General features: G+C 40.1%; 1 long non-coding RNA gene across 1 annotated transcript; it reads right to left on the bottom strand.

Moving 5' to 3' along the window:
- Nucleotides 1-202: 202 nt before the first annotated feature.
- Nucleotides 203-1,442, bottom strand: LOC147786256 (uncharacterized). The gene is made up of 2 exons (XR_015414761.1): nucleotides 1,349-1,442; nucleotides 203-377 (listed from the first exon to the last, which is right to left on the bottom strand). It is a non-coding gene; the product is annotated as an uncharacterized LOC147786256 (long non-coding RNA).
- Nucleotides 1,443-13,874: the final 12,432 nt, after the last annotated feature.

Raw genomic sequence — 13,874 nt, forward strand, 5'->3', positions numbered from 1 at the left:
CGAAGCATGAATATGTGACATATGTTATATAAGGTAAAGAGGGACTGTGGTAGGGGAACCTGTATGTTAGTAGTGTTAATGGCACGACCCGATTTTCGAGGCTTCGAAAAACCGAATCGTGACTAAAAAGACGAAATCGAAAACAAACAAAAGGAAAATAAAAGAAAAGAAATGCAAAGTAAAAGGATAAAAATACTTTGAATTAAAACAAAAGAGAGAAATTTTGTTTGTTAATTATTACAAAAGAAATTGCAAATATAAAATGAAATACAAAAAACTCCAAAAGACCGAAAAGGGACTGACGCTCCGGAACGACCCCCTCTGTGACTGTACAGCTCTCAAACGCTCCTCTACCTCGACCAGCAGCCAGCGAACACCTGAGAAAAATAAAGGAGAACGGGATGAGTATAAAAATTATACTCAGTAAGCCACCTACTTGTAGGCTCTCTTCGCATCTTAATTTAACAGAAACTCAGTTCTAGGACATCGGGTTCTAACCTTAGTCTCTTGGGGCTTGCCCCTTGGGTTTCACCGGTTCATCGTCCTTTCATTAGTCACCTAGAGGTTCCTTATGCCAAGCTGATATGATCGGTATCTCTCTATGAGGCGCTACCTTTACATGGCTATCTAGGACTACATGGTATCTAGCCTAGGGGGTGCTGAATACCCCTACGCCCATATAGTCCTCCTATGGGGGGGCGCGACCCAACTCGTTCCCATGCAGCTAATGGGCTGTACGACGTGGGGACACATTCCCCATGCGAAATGGCTAAGAGCAGTAAGGACTGATCAGAGACCCTTGGTCCTCCCATGAAGCTATAGATACCGTTCTCACGCTAGCAATCTATAAACACTCCTAGGTACTTTCTTGCCATGGTTAACTGCTAAGTTCCTAGGGGAAAATTAAGTCTGGCTGGAGCGACATATCGCTCCTAATAGTAATTCTCTAAGCTTATCATAGAAATGGGTACTAGAAAATAACGGGTGTGCATGCAACCGTCTTCTAACATCCTAATATTCATGCAAACTAGGCAGGCCGGCTCAACGAGGCGATGGCCTCCATCCAGCACCCAAAACACGAAGTTCGCGCTCAATGGGGCGAATTCATCCATCGAGCACCCGGAACACGGAATACACAATTCCAACCTAAATTAAGCGCATGCATACGTACAATGGAAGCTTAAGGCATACAAGCAACACTCAGATAATTCACCCAACACATCATAACAATCCATCTGATTAATTTCATTCATGGAGAGCTAATTTAAGGCAAAATTACTAACATGCATACATACAATCCAAGCGAACCCTACAAGTATTTCTTCCTAAATACTGGGTGGTGACTTACCTGGTTGACGCGTGCTCTTTTTGCTAGCGTTTCTTTGCCCGTGAGGTGTCCAAAAGTACTGATTTCTTTAAATTAGGTCCCTATTCACGTAAGAACAGTATTAGAACTGGAACCGGGACAAAAATCTGGCAAACAGAAAGCAACCGGGCAAAATTGGCCATTCCACGCGCGCTCACGCGCGGGAAGGCGCCAGTCGTAGGCTGCACGCGCACCCGCCTCCGCGTAGTCGCGGGTCGGCCGGTCCGGTCGGCTCGGCTCGCGTCGCGGTTCGGCCCGGCTTACAGGCGACACGTGTCGATGCCTCGCTGGATCTGCGTTGCTCCGCCGATGGTCGACGCTTGTCCGGCGCCTGTCGCAGCCGTTCGGCGCCTGTCGCCGCCGTCCGCTGCTCGCCGGCCGACTCCTTTCTTTTTTTTTTTTTTTTTTTCTTCTTCTTCTTTCTTCTCCGCCCTCTGAAAATTGAAACACAACCTTCTTTTCCGATTTTCATATCTTTCGATCCGTAGATCGGATCGACATGATTCCTTCGACAAAGTTTTAGATCGTGTTACTGGCTACGTCCTCATGTTTTTTTCGTAATTTTCGATTAACTACCAGACGAGTTAAGAAGGTCAGAATTTCGCTCACCATTCTCGGACAACTCTCGGATCTCCGCCTTCGGGTTGAGGTCTGGCCAAACTTCTTCACAGATCATGCGTAGAGTTGTTCCTAGATGAATATATCAAGATTTCAGATCTTGATTCGCAAAGGAAAACCATAGATTTGGGAAAAGTTCAAGATCCTTACCTTGCGGGTTTTCCGACTTCTTGATGAAAAATAGGACTCCGGCCACCCACATTCTCTTTTCCCTTCCAAGAAAGTCTCTCTGCATGATCTTCACCTCCTTGCATCATGATCTTCACCGGAATAGACTCCGACGGTAGTTTTCGGTGAGTCTTCCGGCGGTTCATCCTTTCTCCTCTCTCTAGGTTCTCTCTACCCCTTTCTCTCACTATCTCTCTTTTGCAGGATTATGGATGGGGTTTCGTTTGGACCCCTTAGGTGGTTGGAGGGGCAAATTTTCCTATTTGCCCCTCTCGACTTTTCCCTTTCTTTTTTTTTTTCTATTTCTATTTCTCTTTCTTCGGGTATTACAGTTAAGGATAGTTAGTATTTTATTATAGTTGACTATATATCATATTTGATACTTTATTATAGTCAAATATCTTGTATCCATTTGTTGATTTTTCCATATCTTTGTAATTTATTTGATTCTCAAAATGATAATAAACATAGAACTTTTAAACGAATTAGGTGTGGTGATTTTAACAAATATTCTCATGGTACAAGAGCCTTTCAGTTTATGAACCCCGAATCTTTCTTTTCAATGGCTTTTAAATTCTCTACCATCTTCTTCTCCACCACCACTACTGGCTTTGATGCTGTAGTGGTAGTCTCCATGGCGGACATAGGCGGAGCCGATTGATTACTCTTCGGCTCCACCCTTTTGACCTCTAAATCATCCTTTGCAGGTCAACCCTTCGCCATACTCTGTACATACAACATCACCTTCTCCAACACAACCGGTTTCTCCCTAACCAACATAGCCTCTTTCATTTTCTTTCCAATCGGTCCTTCATCCTTTATAGAAACCCTAACCTCAAGATCCTCATAAGCTTTCTCATAAAAAATATACGAAATCTCAAGTACTGACCTTCAGCAGAGATTTACCTTTGGGATCCGGGCACCATGCTGGCCTCTTCGCGAACCAAATCGCAGCCAGCCTCCTCACCAAAATTGGCTCCTTTATCCATTGGGACAACTCTTTGGGCTTCAACATCGTCTTCGTCAATTCCTCTCCGTCTATTGGAACTTCACCACCTGCTATGGCGTTGACTACTTCTCAACCAGCTCTGTCTACTACTCTTTTGGAGTCACCAGGAAAAATATGTTCGAGATATTCTTACTCGTACTCATTTTCTCAATAGCAAACCAGTCCACAAGATGCAGACACCACTCCATCTCCGTCCCTCTCTTCCTTTCTTCGTCGCAAATACACCACAGAGTTTGCATTCTCAAGTTTCTGCCCTCTTCTTCCTCACTCTTGCCCTTTTCTCATAATAGAGCCATCGCTCTAATTCTGAAGCCTTTGCCTTGCGTCTCTATAGCCCACAACCAATGATTGTTTCTCAACACCAGATTGCTGATCGTTCAATTTTCTCTAATCTTGCTCTCTATCGATCACCTGTTGGTGTCTTCTTTATTGACTTTCTCTTTGACCCGTCAATTTCTATTTTTCCAATTTCCTCCTGCCTCTTTCTCCATTTCCGTACTCTTTTTCGATTCATTCCCATTCTATTTTAAATTGCAATTTCTATATCTTCTAATGTTAGATTTGTAGGAATTCTTATGGAGATTTTTTATTCTCCCTCTTCTTTGTTCAATTTGTTACTTGACCAAGGCCCTTCCAATAGCCCTCTCTCTATATTCTCCTTCTTCCTCTCGGTTTCCTCCTCCTACTTTGTGGGGTAGACATATTCTCGTTGGAGCCATTGCCGCTACAGTTTTAGATCGTCAAGAAAATACTATGCCGCCCAATTAGACGTCTCCTTCGAACAAAATTGCTGACAAATTCACAAAAAGTGTTTCTCAACCTCTCTTTGAATTTTTCATATCCAAGCTTCACATTCGTTCAAATCTGACGCTCAGCTTGTGGGGGGGTGTTAAGAATATTTAGTACTGAATTATATTTTACCATATATATCATATTCCATCTTTTATTATAGCCAAATATCTAGATATTTGTCTTCCATTACGGCTTACCATAAATATCATATTTGTCTTCCATTATGGCTTACCGTAGGTATCATATTTTCCTTTCTATTATAGGCAAACATCTTATATCCATTTATTGCTCTTCTATTTATTACTCTTTTCATATCCTTGTAATTTTTTATTCTCTAAATGATTATAAATAGAGAACTTTCACACCATTTAGGTGTGGTGGTTTTACCAAATATCCTCAACAGGTACGATTCAATCTAACATGTCGATAGGTATGCTAAAGCATGGACTTAACTCGTGCTTCATTTGAACCTTATTATGTTGTTCATCGAGGCTACCTTCAAGCATACTTTGTTGCCTACTTTCAACTCTAGCTCTCTACGTATTACATCAATGGAACATTTTTTTATTTCTTATTTTTCTGTCTACACCAAGTTGTATGCATCCACATCCTAACCTTTTGCACGACCTCATTAGTGGCTTGGACATACTACTCTTCGTTTAAAATGGTTCACTATACCACATTCTATGGCATTTTGTGCTGAAAGGAAACATTTTTGTTCATCCAAGACTCATACTTTGAGAAATTTGTGTAATGCTCACTATATAGAACCTTAAGTTTGCTTAAGGGTTTATCCTGTTACTCCCTTTAGAATTTATTTAGACTATTACAAACTAGTTTAAGAACCTCCTCGAAGATCTATAGAAGTTGTGTGCATTAATAAGTTAAAAGACCTCACAGTCACTCATAACTACAACATTGAAACTTAAAGGAAAGCTTTGAAACATTATCTTTCTTACTCCTATACTTGAGAGAACTTTTGTTTCTTGAGGTGTACCTCTTATCTTTTGTTACCTTGATATGTTCCTTATATTCCGTAAACAACTGCATGCTTGGATTATATCCTCTTAGCAAAACTAATACAAAATGTTAATCCTAATGCTAGAAAACCTTAAATACGCAATTCAGTCTTAATTTCCAACTTTTCCACTTCCCTTAAATGACTTACTTTCTTCTTTTTGTTAGGATTTATGCCCGAAAGTCTAGTAATTAATTATTTACTTTATAACAATAATTTTTGTTATTTTATTTGCAATTTAATTGTTATCCATTGTATGCAAATTCAAGGTTATTAATGTAATCTTGAACAACATGTGGTTGACATACAAGAGGATCGTGTTCAAGTAATAGCCTAAAGGCTCTATAGTATATGGATAAGGATGGGTGCCTTATCCTGGTAACACTATTGATACAACCCACTTTGTAATCGTTACGAACGATTTGATCCAAATCGTTCGTGTGGAGACATGTAAGTGGAGGTATCCTATACAATGAATTTGTATAAGAATGGAACAAGAAATGTTTAATCACTCTTTATAAATCCGTTAATTGAGAAGATTAATATTTCACATGATGATCATATGCGACTCAATCTTAATCTTGAGTGAGTTATGAACTCCTGTCTGTGAGGGCTTGTACTTTAATTTACATGGGTGAGAATGACTCTTTTAGCGGATTCAATATGCCTACCGTTTTGGAGACTTGACCAAATAGGGAGTTGGGAACATAATATCATGAGATGAAATTCACTCCTTTCCATATAAGGAATGTAGATGAGTCGTTCTCTTTAAGTACTGATTTTGAGACTTGAACAATGGAGCCCCACCCTCTCATTGGCTCGAGATGGACTTGGTTTACCCTATGCATATGCCAAAATCTCTGCTAGCGATGCCGCCGTCCTCCATACAAGTGCGCCTTGCCTTTACCTAAAAAATAATGTGGCACACGACCTTAGTATTTCGAAGAATACTTAGTAAGTGGCCCCACTATAGGAGGTCATGCAAACGCAAACATATGCAATCATGATTTAAGGACCTATCTCTAACATCATAGGGGTGACCTTCAGTCTCGAAAAAATTGCATGTGAAGTACTTCCCTACACACGATTCACACGTGCGAGTGCCAATCCACTAGGCGCTCGCACATCCCCTAAACCCTCTGGTCAAGCTAATGTCATATGCCTCAGGAACACCCTCCTCTGGTCAAGCTATTGTGTGCGTCCACACTCATCATCTCTAGGGGAAGTAGCCCTATGCTTATAAACATACAACATGCATGAGATCCCTCTAAATTCATCATAATATCTCTTCTAATACAACCCTCTAGTCGCATCTCTTTGTTATTCTAGGTAACACATACTCGTGGATATTTATATTAATATCATTTTCATGCTGTTAGGGTTGTGTCGTATGTCGATCTAACGACATGATGAAATATGGCACTCATCATCATATAGCATGCTCAATATGGAAAATATCATCATATTAAGGTAAACGTCACACAACCATCATGCTCATCATATTGTCATAAAGTGCATCAAGAATATCAAGTACGTCATTCATCGAAATATATATATACTACGCACATCATAAAGCATCATAACTCATACATCATCATATCTCGTACATCATCATAACTCATACATCATCATACACTAATATATGACATCATATGATACAACTCATACATCATTCATTATATACTAGTATATGGCATCATACCATACAACTCATACATCATCATAACTTATACATCATCATATACTAACATACGACATCGTACAACACAGTTCATACATCATCATAGCTCATACAATTTTTAGCCTATCCTATAGTAAGGCCACTTACTTGGTTGGCCTTGACTCAAGTACTCCCTAATTAGCTAAACATAAACTGTGATGTCCCACATTGGTTGGGGAGGAGAAGAAATCACCCTTTATAAGGGTGTGGAAACCTTCCCCTAGCAGACGCGTTTTAAAGCCTTGAGGGGAAGCCCAAAAGGGAAAGCCTAAAGAGGACAATATCTGCTAGCGGTGGATCTGGGTCGTTACAAATGGTATCAGAGCCAGTCACCGGACGATGTGCTGGCCTTCTCGCTGTTCCCCGAAGGGGGGTAGACACGAGGCGGTGTGCCAGTAAAGATGCTGGGCCCCAAAGGGGGATGGATTTGGGGGCAGTCCCACATCGATTGGATAAAGGAACGAGTGCCAGCGAGGATGCTGGGCCCCGAAGGGGGGTGGATTGTGATGTCCCACATTGGTTGGGGAGGAGAACAAATCACCCTTTATAAGGGTGTGGAAACCTTCCCCTAGCAGACGCGTTTTAAAGCCTTGAGGGGAAGCCCGAAAGGGAAAGCCCAAAGAGGACAATATCTGCTAGCAGTGGATCTGGGTCGTTACATAAACTCTCGTTCCTTGAGAGCTGCTTCCTACGGTGCTAGAGTTTGTTTCCAATCACACCGTTCACCACCTTCCATTAGTATTTCACAATTAAATAACTAATAATTCAATAAATGTGAAATACGGCTCTAAAACGACCTTGATTACCTTAACTGGGGCCGAAAATGGATCTAGGACGGTCGAAACAGTGGAAACTGGGCTAAAACAGCAGCCGAGCCACCGAAGCGTCGTCGGAGCGTCCAAACCGCTCAAGCCGAAGGGTTGCTTTCATAGAAAATGGACACGTGGCAGCACCAGAGCAGCCCATGTCGATGCAAGCGTCTCGGGTCGAGGTTTGGTTTGGGTTGGCTCGTGGTCGCGTTTACGGCTAGGCTGCTGACTCGGTTTCTGTTTATAGATCGGGCCGCGAGTGAGTTAGGCTGCGGGCTGGTTTGGTTGGGTCGAGGGAACTTGGACCTCGGGTTTGTAGAGGCAAGCACGGGTCGCGGGTTGCGGGTTGGATTGACATTTGGCTACTGGTCCGAGGAGGGATTTGGGCTATGGGTTCTACAAATTTTTAGTACGAACACTACAGCGGCCAATTCTAGGTCATGGGTAGGATAATTCTTTTTGTATTCTTTTAGTTGACGGGAGGAGTATGCAACAACCTTACATGTTGCATTAACACACATCCTAGTCCCTTCTTGGACGCGTCACTATAGATTACGTACCCTTTTGAGCTTTCAGGTACTGTGAGTATCTGGGTTGTTACCAATCTCTCTTTTAGGTTCTGGAAGCTTGCCTCACGAGCATCATTCCATATAAATGATACCCCTTTTCTCGTTAACTGTGTTAAAGGTGAGACTATCCTAGTGAAGTCCTGCACAAACCATCGATAGTATCCTGCTAGTCCTAAGAAACTCCGTACTAATTTTATCGTAGTTGGGCGTTTCCACTTTGTGACCGCTTCGACCTTAGTGGGATCTATGGATACTCCGTCCTTTGTCACCACTTGTCCTAGGAAAAAGACTTGTCGTAACCAATATTCACACTTTGAGAACTTCGCGTATAACTTGTTCTCTCTTAAGGTGGCTAGGACTTTTCAGAAGTGTTCCTAGTGTTCCAAGTCTGTTTTTTAGTACACTAGGATGTCATCAATGACCACGATCACGAAAGTGTCTAGACAGTCCTTGGTGAGGCCAAATGACATCACTACGAACTCATAGGGATCGTACCTTGTCCTAAATGCTGTCTTTGGTATGTCTTTTTCTTTAATCTTTATTTAATGGTAACCTGACCGCAAATTTATCTTAGAAAATATCGTTGCCACTCTGAGTTGATTGAATAAGTCTTCCGTTCGAGGCAGAGGCTATTTGTTCTTTATGGTTCTCTTATTTAGCTCTCTGTAATCGATGCATCGACGCATCGATCCATCTTTCTTCTTAACAAACAACACTGGTGCACTCTAAGGGGATACACTAGGTCGAATGAACCCTTTATTTAGTAAGTCTTGTAAATACGCCTTGAGTTCCTTCAACTCTGTTAGCACCATGTGATAGGGTGCTTTGGAAATAGGCCCAGTTCCTAGCTTGTCTTCGATGACGAAATCGATCACTCAAGAAGGGGGTATTCCAGGTAGATCGTTCGTTAATGCATCTGAAAACTCGTTTACTATTGACACGTTTTCTAGGGTCTTTTCTTTTCCTCTTACGTCTACGACACATGCTAATATAGCCCATCCGCCTTGTTGGACTAACCTATTTGCTTTCATCATCAAGACTACCTAGGGGGTAATCTCGGTACTCGTGCCTTTAAATTTAAAGGTAGGTCCCGCTAGTGGCAAATATGTTACTTCCTTTTTACAACAGTCTATACTAGCATGGTTTTCGGCTAGCTAATCCATGCCTAGTATGACGTCGAAGAACATCAAGTTCACTACCATCAGGTCAATGCTTAGAGTTTGGTTCCCTATGATTACTTGGTCATTTTTACTCTATCCCTAGCTACTATTTCTAATCCCAAAGGGGTGCTTACAAACATTTCATGCAATAAGGGTTCTAATTCAAACCCCATCTGTGATCCTTCTTGAGGTGAACTCTCTTCAGCCTCACCTCGTCCTCTACCTCTAATAGGACATCGTCCCCTTCCTTGTCTTACTCTTTCGTGTGGTTTAGGCAGCATGGTTCAAGAAACCAAGATAGCATTTCTTAAGTCTAAGGTTCATCACTATGCATATATATTATTAAAAATACATATTCTAAAGTCTCATATTGCAAACAAAATCACTCAACATACAACAAATCACATCATACTCTATAATAAATACATGAAATATCACAACAATTTCAGTAATATCACTAGAAAAATGCATGCGAGTTCGAAAATGTTTCTCTTTTCTTATCTTATGCAAGACGTACTTGATGGTGACAGGACATCGATGTTGGGACCATGGAATGTGCCAAGCCTACATCGTAGGCTAGTCTACAGAATCTAAAACCTAGAGCTTTGATATCAACTATAACGACCCTAAATTTCCACATACTTAGAGTCGCTACTAACGTCTCATGTTCATCTATAATGTGGAAATATAATTCTTACATGAACATCATTTATAACGTAAACTTTGAAAAACGCTTAAAACAACTTCTTATCTGGAAAACACAGTCATGGTCTTCCATCTAAAGAGGAGGGAAGAGAGATAGGAGAGAAATCTAGAGCTAAAAAGGTGGTTTGTTTTATGACCCTCAAGAAAATAGAGTGTTTGTATCAACAAACACTACATTCTTAGAGGAAGACCACGTAAGAAAAGTGAGATTTCTAAAGAAGCTACTGATAAAACAACAAGAGTTGTTGATCAAGCTGGTCCTTCAACAAGAGTTGTGTTGATGGAGCTGACACTCCTGGTCAATCACATCCTTCTCAAGAGTTGAGAATGCCTCGACGTAGTGGGAGGGTTATAACTCAACCCGATCGATACTTGGGTTTGACAGAAACTCAAGTCATCATACCTGATGATGGCGTTGAGGATCCATTGACCTATAAATAGGCAATGAATGATGAAGATAGAGATCAGTGGATTAAAGCCATGAATCTTGAAATGGAGTCAATGTACTTCAATTCAGTCTGGGAACTTGTAGATCAACCAGATGGGGTAAAACCTATTGGTTGCAAATGGATCTGTAAGAGGAAACGAGACCAGACCAGTAAGATACAGACCTTTAAAGCTCGACTAGTAGCAAAGGGTTATACCCAAAGAGAGGGGGTGGACTATGAAGAAACCTTCTCTCCTGTTGCTATGCTTAAATCAATTAGAATACTCTTGTCTATTGCCACATTTTATGATTATGAAATTTGGCAAATGGATGTTAAGATAGCCTTTCTAAACGGCAATCTTGAAAAGAGTATCTATATGGCTCAACCAGAGGGGTTCATTGAACAGGATCATGAGCAAAGGGTTTGCAAGCTTAAAAGATCCATTTATGGGTTGAAGCAAGCATTACGATCCTGGAATATAAAGTTTGATATTGCGATCAAATCTTATGCCTTTAAACAGAATGTTGACGAACCTTGTGTTTATAAAAGGATAGTCGACTCTACAGTAGCTTTCCTGGTGTTGTACGTTGACGATATCCTACTCATTGGAAATGATGTGGGATTTCTGACTGACGTTAAGCATTGGCTAGCGATACAATTCCAAATGAAAGATTTGGGAGAGGCTCAGTTTGTTCTTGGAATCCAAATTGTTCGGAATCGCAAGAACAAAACACTAACATTGTCTCAGGCATCGTACATCGACAAAATGTTGATTCGATATAAGATATAGGACTCTAAGAGAGGATTATATCTTTCAGGCATGGAGTTCATTTGTCGAAGGAACAAAGTTCTAAGACACCTCAAGAAGTTGAGATACGAGACACATTCCCTATGCATCAGCGGTCGATAGTCTGATGTATGCCATGCTATGTACCCGACCCAACATATGCTATGCTGTGGGAATTGTCAGCAGATATCACTCCAATCTAGGACGTGCTCATTGGACTGCCGTTAAGAATATCCTCAAGTATCTTAGGAGAACGTGGGACTATATGCTAATGTACAGTGCTAAGGATCTGATCCTTACAGGGTTTACTGACTCAGATTTTCAGACTGATGTAGATTCGAGGAAATCGACATCAGGATCTATCTTCACTCTGAACGGAGGAGAAATAATATGGAGAAGCATAAAGCAAGGTTGCATTGTTGATTCTGTTGGGTTTTATGTCCTAAAACTCATAGTTTGTAAACAAAAACATATTCTATTTTCAATAAAGTTATTATTGTTGTTTATTCAGTAAAGATTGTTATTGAATAAAGTGAACTTTACGATCATTAATCTAAATCCAATAAACTAAGAACACTCTGGCTATAGTTTGATTACTTGAACTATATGTAGAGACATAAGAGTGGATCAAGTTCAAGTATATAGTCAAAATGATCTATAGTATAAGGATAAGGCTGAGTACCTTATTCTGGGGACACTATGGATGCGGCCCACTTTTGTATATGATATAAACAATGTGATCACTAAATTGTACATGTGGAGACATGTGAGTGGGGGCATCCTATGCAATGAGTAATGCATAAGATCGGACCATGAAGAAAACCACTCTCACTTTATAATGTCGTTTCCTGTTGAGACTGATTTTCTTTTCATTCGATAACCTAGGTAACTCGGTTTTAATCCTGAGCTAACCATGAACTCCTGTTTATTCGGAATTATCCTTAGATTTTCATGGGTGAGAGTGGCTCTAGTTCGCCGACTCAATAGGCCTCCCATTAAGCACTGACTCTAGGTCTTGAACAAGGGGCCCCACCCTCTCATTGGCCTGAGAGGGATTCGGTTTACTGGTTAGACCACAAACCAATTGTTCATTAGAGGATCAGTGAGACATAAGGAACAAGAAGTGACTTTAGGGGTAAAACGGTAAATTGACCCATCTCTAGTTACGAACAACCTGTGAAGGATCGACTTACTAATCATGGTTATATCAAATGGACAGAAATATATCTATAGTGAGGGGAGTGCTACTACTAGGCTATAGTGGAGTGTCCTAGTGGTTAACGAATGTTGGTTAACAATGTTAATGAGTTTAGCCGGTTAATCTTGGATCGTTGGAGCCCATGATCTATAGGTCCATTAGGTCCCTCTGCAAGCTCATATCGGACTAAACCATAGAACAGTGTGACGAGTATGTTCGAGGTGGTTCGAAACCGGTTCGTGAAGAAACTTGAGCGACAAAAGGTTAGTATTCAAACTCATTGAGATTTAATGCTTTTGAAACATGCTAGCTAATTTACTATAATTGATGTACTTAGAGTGCCTAAGATCCAAATTGCTTCCACATGTGTTATATTAACATCATCACAGTTGTCATGAAAACTTTATGGTTATAGAAACTAGACACCCCAAGGATTGTGTCAAAGAAAATTTGAAGCAATTAGGATACCAATTTCTCGAGAACGGAGGTCCCGTACGTCAACTACGAGGTAAGAAACCATCTTAGACTTTTCTTAAGAAATACTTGTAGGAATTGCTTGAATTTCTATATAAACATTAAATCAAGTATGAATTAAAGATATATGAAAGAAAAATATCAAGAACCATGAGTTACCCTCAACCGATCAAATTTCTTGAGATTTAAGTAACATCAAAATAACCCACTAAATGAATTCCGGCCCAACTTTTAATTTTGAGCATACTATGGTATGTTAAGATTATATATGCAATTTGATAGTCATTGCACAAAGTTGAGTAGTTAAACCAAATAACGGTATAAAATGACCATAATGCCCTTAAGGCAACTTACCTTCGGTTCATGATCTAAATGGCCTCTGAATGCTATGAAACTTTGTAGTAGGCCCCCTTTTTTTTATTTTTTTTATTATTATTCTTTTATTATTTTTTATTATGATTGATGACATTGGAACATTTTCAGAGGTCAAACCAAGAATTAGGTGGTATAATGACCAAAATGCCCCCATGACCTTTTAAAGTATTTCAAGGTCTAAACCCCTCTAAATGACTTAGAACTTCTTACAAAGCCTATAAGGGCATAAAGATATTTTCAAGATTTCAAGTGGTTAAAAATGAGAAGCTTTGATACCATGCTAAGAATGAGAAACATAATTGGGATCGAAAGTCCAATTTTCATTAATGTTCATGTTTAAATAGGATACAAGCAACCAACTAAATCGTAGAAATAAAAAAAATCCATAATCTCATTGTTTCATTTTTTCTTCTCAATAACTATATTTATTTTCAAGCACGAGTTTTTGTCGGTAAAAAAGAAATCAAATGGATTCAAGGGAGCTTTTCATAACGTATCAATAAGTAGACCCATGCTTCGAGTTGTTTCATGCTATAAATAAAAGCGAACACTCAAGAAATCCGTCGTACAGGCTAAATGATGTTGAGAAGGCTAGTGACATTGATCCACAAGACTAAATGAACTAATTGGTTCTATAGGATATACTATAAATAAAAATTAGTACATTCCCCCATCCAC

Source organism: Cucurbita pepo, unplaced genomic scaffold, assembly GCF_057944985.1.
Source record: "Cucurbita pepo subsp. pepo isolate OVF unplaced genomic scaffold, ASM5794498v1 scafford_4, whole genome shotgun sequence".
Lineage (NCBI taxonomy): Eukaryota > Viridiplantae > Streptophyta > Magnoliopsida > Cucurbitales > Cucurbitaceae > Cucurbita > Cucurbita pepo.